This window comes from Malus domestica, chromosome 13, assembly GCF_042453785.1.
Source record: "Malus domestica chromosome 13, GDT2T_hap1".
NCBI classification, from domain to species: domain Eukaryota; kingdom Viridiplantae; phylum Streptophyta; class Magnoliopsida; order Rosales; family Rosaceae; genus Malus; species Malus domestica.
The window spans coordinates 17,238,434-17,249,233 of record NC_091673.1 but is presented as its reverse complement, the minus strand read 5'-3'; the positions used below and the strand labels follow the sequence as shown (position 1 = coordinate 17,249,233).

General features: G+C 36.6%; 1 long non-coding RNA gene across 2 annotated transcripts; it reads right to left on the bottom strand.

Annotated features, from left to right (window-relative positions):
- Nucleotides 1–309: 309 nt before the first annotated feature.
- LOC139190615 (uncharacterized) lies at nucleotides 310–1,692 on the bottom strand. 2 transcript variants are annotated; one of them, XR_011574934.1, is made up of 3 exons: nucleotides 1,603–1,692; nucleotides 1,487–1,520; nucleotides 310–851 (listed from the first exon to the last, which is right to left on the bottom strand). It is a non-coding gene; the product is annotated as an uncharacterized lncRNA (long non-coding RNA). The 2 variants fall into 2 exon arrangements; XR_011574933.1 differs by having other exon boundaries at nucleotides 1,487–1,674.
- Between the last annotated feature and the right edge of the window lie 9,108 nt (nucleotides 1,693–10,800).

Sequence of the window (10,800 nt, the reverse complement as noted above, 5' to 3'; positions counted from 1 at the left end):
CTAAAATAGTGTTAAGTTTATCATTTGGAATAAATTAGAATGATACAAAATAAAAAATAAAAAAATGACACACTATACGTACCTTCAAGTCAGGGTAAAATCTCGTACTTTCCCTTATTTTAGATGGCATTGTTAATCCATGTTTGGCCATCATCTCCGGTGTTATTGTGTTCAAGGGCTTCAAAACTTTGTTAAAGTTTCTATTGACAGTCTAATGTGATCGCCCAAACGTATCACGTAGTAGACAATATATACATTGTGTCCAACAATAAGCAAAAATGTTGCAAGCATTTCTTCTATGCAAATTAATTGTATCTTGTAAGAGTGTTTTTTTCTCTAATAATATTGCATAACTTCACAAACACATTAGGATACATTCTATACCTTTGCTGGAAATCCTCTGGGCGGTCCTCTTTGAATACTTTCTATATATAATTGTATCCTTCCATAGTAATTGATCGTCAATTTAAAGGACGTTCAATAGGTTGTCCAAATGTAATTATAAACTCTTTTAGCACGTGGACTACAGCTTGAATTGCCATCAATAAATACTTAATGGTTTCATAAAGTTCTTCTTCTCAATTTCTTCTTCTTCAATTTGTTCTTCCACCATTTGCTCCACTTCCATTTCTTCTCCACCTTCCACTTCCATGCTTGATTGATACATTATATAAACTACCCAATGCGTATGGGATGATCTTATCACATAACATTATGAGATTATAATTTGCTCACTACCAGCATATAATGTACAAATATAACAAACTAAACAAACTAAATGACAAATATATGGGATAAACTCTTAAAAATCATCCCAACCACTCGCATCTTCATTTTTGTGGCTTCAGTACCTGTTCAGGAAACCCAATAAACGCATGACATTAAGCATAAACTCAACCCAATGCAAACAACTTAAGAAGAATAGTAGAGCAAGACAACTAAATCAAAAGAACCCAATTAAAAGCTCCTCAGAAACCACTCAAATCTGCAAGGGCACAAGGCACATATACCTCATCCTTCCAATACTATTCGATCAGCTTGTCCTCACAATACCAGTTGTCCATTTTCGAAGATCATGTAAATCTTCTTATGAACTATCTAACAGAACCCAAGATATTCCTAACCTGTATATCTTAAATCGGCAATTCAAAAGACATTTAAGGATGCCAACACTGGTTGCAAATAAAAACTCCAAGTCTCATGACTCAGTTGCACAATGTTTCCTAAGGTCTGTTTTCTCTATGTTCCATGCATAAAGAGAACGCAGATTCATAGATACATTTTCAGTCAACTTTTCCCAAAAGATGTTGAATTATTCATTTCTGTAAGTTCTTTTAAATCCATGAAAATTACTTTGCTACATATAATTACAAAGAAACAAGTGGAAGGAAAAAAAATGTAAAAGACAGAGTAACACAATCCCATAAAGCATGGCAAAACAAATGTATAAGGCATTCCGTGGAGTACAGAAGGATATGTATAATACCTGCAACTTTCTCAGGCCTTTAATTTTCCTGAATCTTTAAAAAAAAAAGTTTTGTAAGTTTCATAAAGATACAAAAGAAGAATAACAGATCATGAATTTCCTGAACTTTCTCAGACCTTGTGGGTTTAGAGGAAGATGAGAGACAAAACTGTTCCACTTCTGTGATGAATGTGAAAAGAAATCGCATGGGGTAGGGTTGGATTCTTGATGGCAATTTGTATTTATACCACCCACCTTCAAATCCCTCAAAATCCTTTGACCATTAAAATCCTAATAAAATTTTGACATTCTCATTATACCTAGATTTGAATGTATTTTTAAACTCTTAAATCGACTATCCCTAGATTTGAGTGTATTTTTAAAAATTCTCTTAACTCTTAATTTGACTACACAATGATTTCAAAATCTTTTAAAATCCTCTTTTAAAACTTTAATTGACTACACTCAAATTTTAAAGTCTATTAAAATCCTACTAAATCCTAATTTGACTACACCCTCGTAAGTTTCGATACATCCGTATAAAGCTTGATTGTGAAAGACCCGTACTAAGTTTTGTTGCACTAGCATTAAATCGCATAAGAAGTTCCAAGAAGCAATTCACGATCCAAGTTGACGATGAGGACATTTTTTTTTTCCGATGAGTTACTTTGCATAACGTAATATTTACTTATCATATTATTTCTTGTTTCAATTCGTTTGAATTCAAGAATTATGGTTTGGATTAATGTCGTTGGTATAAGCACGTCGAAAATTTTATTATCACAAATTCAACTTCCTTCCTTCTTGAAAGTGTATCTGAAAAAGCTTTTGTGCTTATGTGGCACAATCTGAATTGTTGGATTAGAAAATAAATTTAACGGTCTATATTAATTCATTGAGAAAACAATGTTGGAAAATTATAAAAAAAATACATAAAAATTGAAAATGTATACATATATATCCGCGATTTGCCCAATTGCTAAGACATATTTCATCCTAATGGGTGACGTTGCCTTCATATTTGGTTGAAGTATAACATGCGAGAGATTTTTCAGTGTACCCGGAACACGGAATGATACATCACATATCAATATACAAGTGGTGAGATATTTGTTTTTAAATATTAACAACTCGAAAAATAAAATTTCACTTTATTTGTATAATGACACATGTTATATTACCTGTATTCCGAACACCACAAAAATTCTCCAAAAATACCAAAAAAAAAAACAGAGGAAAAATAGAAATAAAGATTTAGGGTAATTATCAAAGGGCAGCTATATACGGCTCGGCTTTTAGAAGCTCAATTTACAAGTTGAAGTAACATTTGATCGTCCCCCTTAATAATATACTCTAATGGCACGTTTACGTAAAATTGTAGACTAGCTTAGCTACTTAGATTTTCAATGTGTGAATTGGAGTGGGAATGGCGTATTTAGGATCGGACAACAAGTGTGAACATAGATGTGCAAATGGATGACTTGGGAATTTTAATAAATTAATCAATTTCTAAATTTGGAACAACAACTTCACCAATTCTAGCTATTTAGTTGGTCGAATTCGACAATAACATAAATTGTTTGTATATTAATGTTGGGCATTTTTAGGCCTGAATAGTGGTGCGGCTTCAGAAGAGAGTCCCAAAAAGCTCAAGGGAGATTGAGAAGCCTAAGGCGCATAGAGTTTAGAGAAGGATATATCCAAGCGCATTAGCTGGCCACTCATGAGCCTAGCTCGACCAGGGAATGCAAGAAGACTCACGATTGCCAAGAGTACGTTGGCAGACTGACAACTTTATATCACGAGTTCCCAAAGAAAGGTCTACCTAAATGCCAATCATGTCATGCAACAACCACCATTTAGTGACAGAGAGACCTAGGATAAGATGTAAAGGTAGTCGGAATGGTGCTGGGTTAGGTAGGGTTGGATAACTAAGGCAGAGTAGGGCGCTCAGCTTGTACCGTTCTGATGTGACACACCATGCAAGCTGAGCACCAACCTACAGTCCTCGATGTAAATTTCAACAAAATAAAATCTTCTAAATTAAAATTACGGCAAAAAACAAAATATCCATGGATGATTGTTGAACAAACTAAACTTCTGATTTGGAAACGCACTTAGAAACTAAATACTGAATATATGATGGTGGTATGAATTGTAGGAGAACAATTAAAAAATAAACAGAAATAACAGAAATTCTAATATTTTATTAACCAAAATATACTTGCTATACAAAACGAAAATTACACAATAAATACAGAAATTAATGTTACTAACTTGATTACAGAAGGTAGAGGTTAGCGTAAAAGCTATGTTCTTCCAATAGTATTTTCGTCCCACTCCAACTCTTGATTAATTAATATTAATTGTATTTAGGCTATATTATACAAGCCTAATCCACACAACCATAAGGCCCAAGCCTTCAATCCATTTCCAAATGGCTCATGTTGTAATTACTAGACTAAAACATTAAATCTATATAAAGGCCATTGGGAATCTTGTTTTCCCTAATGTGGGACAAGAGTCTCAAAACTTCCAACATGTGTAGTCCTAAAAAAGGAAGAAGACGAAACGGAAGAAGCTAAATTAAGTTGAACGATCTTATGTAGAAAGGCACTTAGAAACCAAATGTTGAGGCTATTAATTTCGTCAGTTTACAGGAATATCACGGGAGATACAAAATTTGCATAAGAAGGAATATTAGGATTAGGATTTTAAAATCCTAAAATTGATTTTACATAATTTTTTTAAGCATGTTCTTCATTGGTGAAGGAAGCTTTCCAGTTTCTAGTTCAAATTTTTATAATTTAAAACAAATAGTTAATGACAATCTTCACGTCTCTTTCTGTTTATTTTGAACTCATTAACAATGCTGATTTTTTTCTATTTGATGGACAATAGCGTATAGGAAGATAGAGGCACTATTTGCAATGAGAATTTTTTTTTTAATCTTTTAATTAATTGAGATTAATTTATTTAGACATCATTGCCACATCACCTATTAATTCAGTGACAATCATTTTAACTTCTAATTTCGATCATTAGATGCAAAATATTTGTCCATTGAACCTAACCCTAAAAAGAGTAGAATTGTAGGTAATATTGGTTATATTTTTGTCTAGGGGTGTGCTATCTACACACCCCAAATTACTTCTCACACACATTTTGTTAATTTCTATCCGTTGATCTTTTTCAATTCATCCGATCTGACGGTCGAAAATTAAAAAGGTGTGTGAGAAGTAAAATAGGATGTGTGGATATCACACCCCTTTTGTCTATTGCTCCATAAGACACGCCGATCACACTTTTACTCCTATTTCCCTTCCTCCTCCCTCTTCGACTACCAACAGATACACGACTGTACATCTGTTCAAGACCACCAACGAGTAGTCACCACTTTCCACCTTCTGTCGCGTCCCCCTTCTCTCCAGCACCGCAGTAAATTTTTTTATAAATTTTGATATTCTATGCTTTGGTGGTTTAGGGTTTGGGATTGATACTTTGTTTCTGGTTATTGGACTAGACGGGAATTGAGGTTGTTTTTGGTTTGCTTAAATTATCAAGTTGTCTTATTCTTGCGCTTTGATTTTTGAATGAACTGGAGATCTTGAGTTCTTGTAGAGATGCACTTGAGTTGTTCTCAAGGAAATCTTGACAAAATTTTCAAATTATGTATTCTAGCTGTATTCTTCTGGACGTACATAAAATTTGTTATTAACATCATTCGTTGGTTATATGAAAGTTGTTTATTACTGATTATTTTTGTTGTATTTTTTCAGAAAATGACTAGGTTTGGTGCTGTATTGAATTTCAATGGTAGATGGAGATATGCGACAAGGACAATGTGACTACTTGGGTTTGTGAAAGGCTCTCTGTACGACCCAAAAAAAATTCCACTGTACATAAATGTCGAAAGAAAGTTATCAAGATGTGAAATTGCAAGTAACCATGGCACTGCAATTAGACTATTTGGGTTTATTATCGAAAGAAAGTCTTCAAGATGTGAAAGTCCAAGTAATCTTGCCACTACAATTAGACCTGCACCACTATCTCAGTTTGAAAAATATGATGGTAACTTTGATAAGTTCAACGGTCATGGAGCGAGTTACGACGTCTGACTGCCATGCAAAAGTGAGGAAGAGGAATGATGATATAATCGTTAGAGCAAATTCAACAGTGATAAGATCATGGAATGAGATGCCACATGATACTTTGGTGAGTATCCTGGAGAGGGTTCCATGGTTTCACTATGGTTTCAGTGTCTGCTATTTGTGCCAATCATGGCTGATGGCATTCCTTGATGTTGTTACTCCTAATAATGCGATGGATCTACGTTTCATGGATTTAGTTGTGGAATTCGATTCTCCGAGACGTTTGTTCGATTTTCTTAGGATTGTGTTTAAATGGCGATCGCACTGGTATTGGAAAAAACTTTATCTGCCCAAGGCAATTCTTAGTCAGCAACTCCTCACTTGGATTGCTGAAAGGTACGACCAATTACTGTTTCCTTTCTTCTTTTATAATTATGAAAATCCTTTTCAATTTTCGAACAGGTGTTGTGTTTGGGTTAATATTTAAATTTGGACTTAAAAGGAAGGAAGTCCAAAAGAGCTCAATAGAGGAGATTTTTCCCAAGGCCCAGAGTCAAGCTCAGATACTTATCTCGAGACAATATGACGACTCCCCATTAAATGCAAAGGTTAGGTGCTTACAAGGGAAGTGACAACCGATGTAAATCAACCAACTCTCGGCCCAAAAGCACTTTTTCGAGTGTTAGAACTGTAAAAATGCTAATGACTCACTACTCTCCAGTTGCTTTCGGGCAAGAGCAGAAGTAGCACAGTCAGGCTAATTCACCTATAAATAGGGGAAGAGGGCCCAGAGACAAGGACACTCAACCAATCAAACAAACAAACATACAGCTTGCCTCTCAGTCAAGCAAATATCCATAAAGTTGTGCTTTATTCAGATTCTGCATCCTTTTAGCTTTAGACTTCCTTTAGAAAGACATCTTTTGTTTATGTAAAAGCTCTACTACCTTCTTCAAATGTTGTAGTATCGATTCTCTCGTGTAAACTCATTTACCTTTCATCCATTTTTCAATACCTAACCCCTTAAAACTAAAACAAAGAGATTGCAAGACGTTCAACCTTGCCCGACAAGGGGAAATCTTGCCCACCTTTCATTGTTTTGTCTTTCAATTAATAGATATATTGTTATAATGTATTCCCAGTATATATTCAACTCATTTCTAGTCTTTTGATGATCCAAAATTTCATCAGTTCTTAGATCTGGTTCACTTAGTGGTTCTATGGTCATAAGAAGATTAAAAGTGATGACTTGATCAGATCTTGATCTCCACCTTTTAAGCATACAAGATAAAGAACTAAAAGTCCTTGATCTGAAGGCACAGAAAAGAACTTAATGTAGAGTCACCCATCTATGACAATCCTTTGATAACAAGAAGTCAGAATAACTTCGGCCCAAGTAATTGGCTTAAATACACTTGTTCTACATCTGCCATACAGAGATGGCAGTGGCACGCCTTAGCACTTAGTTAGTTTTGATTGTGAGTCTTAAGGCCTACACCTAAGGCCCCACAAAGACACTTTTCAGAACTAACTTTATCCTCATCTTGCAGCATCTCAACAAGCCGGAGCCCGATAATCAACCAAAGTGCCAACTCCTCAAGGAGCTGTGTGCTCAAGCCAGGGACCCCTCCCCGCGAGATTTCCTGCCTTAATAGGTTATGTTATTGTTTGCAGAAAAAACATGCTGTGTTCTAATTTGATGAAGTTGCAGAGCACCGTTACTGGAATACTTGAATGTACTCAAAGAGTTCAGGTATAGCACTGAGGGTCCTCCTGATCTTTGTATTATATGGGTGATACCTTATTGTAAGAATTTAAAAGCAGTACATCTCGGTCGTATCTGTCTAGAAACAATCTCTCAATGCATTGCTAATTCATAAATGAACTCCGCCTATATCAAATGATAGACAACGTAGCAACGTCATATAATGCTAGAAGCTTTCCGCATCTAAAGTGTCTACTGATTTCGTCAATCTTCGTGTCATACGATGCTTTGTAAACTATACTGAATAGCCACAAGAATCTTGAGCTACTTGATACACGACACAGTTGCTGTATTCCCCAGGGTGGTATAATGACGAAGAAATTTTATCTGAAGAATGTTGCGTGGGACGAACAACTGATCAATGTAAAGGCTGCTGGTGTGGAGCTGCATCTCCAGTGTGCAAGGAAACAATTTGAGCAATGTTCTCCCCTATACAACAATTGATTTTCTTTTTCTTTGGTTGGGTGCACCATGGGGTAATTTGGACAACTAGTTCTTTTGTGGTTTACAACTACATGGCATTTGAAAAGTGGATCGTTTTGCTTTCATCATAAAGAAATCATTTTATTTTTGAAACAAATGAAAGTGAATAATTCATTCATGCTCTTCTATCGTTTATGTTGCATAAGCGATTCAAATTTTCTTTCCAGTAGTTTAGACGAATGTTTGTAGCTAGAATATTGTAACAACTTCCTTTTTTCTCAAATATTCATAGCCTAACCCAAAAAACAACCCTCAAGGCCACTTGAGATTTTGGATCAATGTAAGCCTTTTTTAAGAAGATCAATTGAAACATAGAAATTTTGTAATCTCTAATTTAGAATCTGTTAACCCTAAAAACTACCAAGCTTACGTGGCGTGCAGGCCGAGTAACTAATGAGCTAACTACGTCATTCGGTTGTGTGCGGGGCGTGCCAACTCTACGGCCGAGCTCGACCGGGGAGTAAAATTTGTTGATATTGTGTTGAGTGTGCTGCTGACTTCTTTATCTTGCGACTACGGTCGAGGAAGGAACATGTCTCGGCCTTCGGGTTCTAGAGCCTGAAGACAAGGCTAGTAATCTTATGAAGTTCAAGGATCGTTAGTGCCGGGTTCGGTCATGGTGATTATATTCGTAAGAGTATAAGCACGCCGAACTGACTCTAAACTATACGGACACAAGTACTCAAAAGAGATGTATGTCTTGATGGTGAATGTGGTTCGGCCGTCAGAATGCCGAACTGTAAAACTTGTGAATATCCAATCATAAAACAACTCGGCGTTCAATGCGTCGAGCCCAGTAATCTTTAACACCTCACTTCGTCGAGAAGGCTAATGAGATGACATCTACCAATAAGGATTTGAAAATCCTTCTCGACCGAGACTTGGATAGATAATCATTCGGCCTCGATGCAGTGCTGTTTATCCAAACTGAAGGTGCTCCGCGGTCGGCTGATTCTACGACAATAGTGATGTTTATCCAAACTGAAGGTGTTCGCTAGTTGCTTTCACAGTGTTATTTATCCAACTGAAGATGTGTCGGCGAAAAAGAAAATAAAAATCTCAAGGTTGTTGAGAGGTTTCGTGTAGAGCAAGAGTTTGCGCAAGGCAGTTTATGTGTTATGTTGGATGGGTTGAATGGTGCGCTCCCTCCTTTATTAATAGGAACATATTTTCTATTTGGCACGGCCTGGATAATAAGCCAGGCAATTTTGATTATACCTGAAGAATCTGTAATGGAATATTCTGAGAAAAATCATGACCACATACATATCTGGTCGACAAATGGGGACTCTGAACGCTAATCCTACTCCAACCAAGAGACTCCTTCTCCGCATTATTCGTCTAAATGCACTCAGCGACTTAATTGCAAATGGAAAATTAATTAAATTACCATCTCTGACAACCAATTGCAAAGCGTAATCATTATCCCACCATCACTTCATTATCCTTACAGCCCATGCATGCATAAAAAACAAAACATCATGGTTGGTAGTTTTGCATTATCTGCAAAACCATCTTGATCCCATCACATCACCTTATTTTTATTACTCCAAATGGATACGAATGGCATATCCACATGCTGATCATCCAATATTAATTGCATCCTTGTGGTATTTTTCCACGTGGTTCTGCATGCCAGCTAAATATGCAACTCTTGCAACTGATTAAATAACATTTGGATATACCTCTAATGTTGCACGACATTTCACATAACCTCCTATACATGGAGTTTTACACGTATCACAACTCTGTATGCTTTAAGGATATTTTAAAGATAATTACTGTTTGTACCATACTTGACCAATCCCGAAACTACTGAGCACCGGTCAACGTTATACCGTCAAGGACCCAGAAGAGTTTCCCTCCAACCAGGAGGCCAATCACAGCGCGACACGTGTCGACATCAGAAGCTAATCACAACACGACATGTGTCAATGTCAGAATGAAACTAGAAATTCTCTTATATAAATAGAGATCATTCTCTCACAATATTTCCTAATGTCATTTGTACTAAATCATGCACTAGTACTCACTAAAGGAGAGCTTGAACCTATGTACTTGTGTAAACCCTTCACAATTAATGAGAACTTCTCTACTCCGTGGACATAGCCAATCTGGGTGAACCACGTACATCTTGTGTTTGCTTCCCTGTCCCTATCCATTTGCATACTTATCCACACTAGTGACCGGAGCAATCTAGCGAAGGTCACAAACTTAACACTTTCTGTTGTACCAAAGTCCTCGCTGATTTTGTGCATCAACAAATACTATGATAAAAGGAACAATAGCAATGTCAAGAAAAATCTCTAATCATCCAACGGTTAGGAGCTATGCCCATTTAAAGGCCTTAATTGCACGAACCGATGGTGTAATTTTGGGTCCAAACATTGCCCCCCAGTTTCCTTAAGCTTCGACTCGTAAGACAAATGGTTAAGGAAATTAGCGCAGTCAAAGAACCCCCCGTATCGCCGAAAATAAAGTGATTCGGTAAAGCAGAGAACTCTCATGTGCACTTAGAGACCGTTAGTTCAAAAAATCAAGAACCAGTAATCATACGTTCCTTGACCGCTGAGTACTTATGAGTGACACCGAGAAATATATGGTCGAGGAAAAATGAGCATCCACCTCTGAATAAAGTTTCACTCGGAAGCACGTTGTTCTAAATTTGGGCCCAATTTCCTGGCCCTCAAAAGTTGGTTACATAACTTGGAAAGTATACCTCGACGAGTTGGCCGAACTCTGCCCTAAAAAAAAACTTGTCTTTCCAATGGTATTCTGACAACTTGAAAGCAATCATGATTCCTTATTAACCTGGTACCTTCAACCTTATTGTGGGGTCCTAACCTAGTTCTCATCAATAACCTGCCATTAATAACGTAGTTTCTTGCTCCTTTTGTCTCAATGAGGTGACTAAATGCCCCCAAAATGTATGTCCTGGCCGAATGGAAAAACTGAACTCCCATGGTTAAGAGATGGGAAGGAAGAATGACCGAAGA